Source organism: Penaeus monodon, chromosome 30, assembly GCF_015228065.2.
Source record: "Penaeus monodon isolate SGIC_2016 chromosome 30, NSTDA_Pmon_1, whole genome shotgun sequence".
Lineage (NCBI taxonomy): Eukaryota > Metazoa > Arthropoda > Malacostraca > Decapoda > Penaeidae > Penaeus > Penaeus monodon.
This window is the reverse complement of record NC_051415.1, coordinates 29,690,002-29,690,334: the sequence shown is the minus strand read 5'-3', so window position 1 is coordinate 29,690,334 and position 333 is coordinate 29,690,002. Positions and strand designations below refer to the sequence as shown.

General features: G+C 35.4%; 1 protein-coding gene across 1 annotated transcript in view; it reads right to left on the bottom strand.

The window, feature by feature from the left end:
• LOC119592690 (dynein regulatory complex subunit 3-like) overlaps positions 1 to 333 on the bottom strand; it is a 23,159-nt gene that overhangs the window by 5,485 nt on the left and 17,341 nt on the right. The window lies entirely within an intron of this gene.

The following is a 333-nucleotide window of genomic DNA, read 5'->3' as shown; positions in this document are numbered from 1 at the left end:
GATTAGCATTAGGTATTGGTATATTGTTCACCGTTTTTACTTATTCTCAATTTTGCTGAAGTGCTGTTTTCATGTCCGTAACATTTATTAATTTCTGATTTTGGGGTTCGTTGATAGTGCTTTGTGCAACATCATTCGAGTTGTATTGCATATCTGCACTTAGACTCTGGTGTAATAGTGATTGGGTATATATAAACTCTGTATCATTTCAAAAATGATATTGAGACAGTATCTTGATACACTACACTGCAGTAAAGGGCCTGCATACCACCTAATGACTACGTCTGAAAGTAATAGGCATGTATTCTGAAAAGTTAACAGCTAGAGGAACGT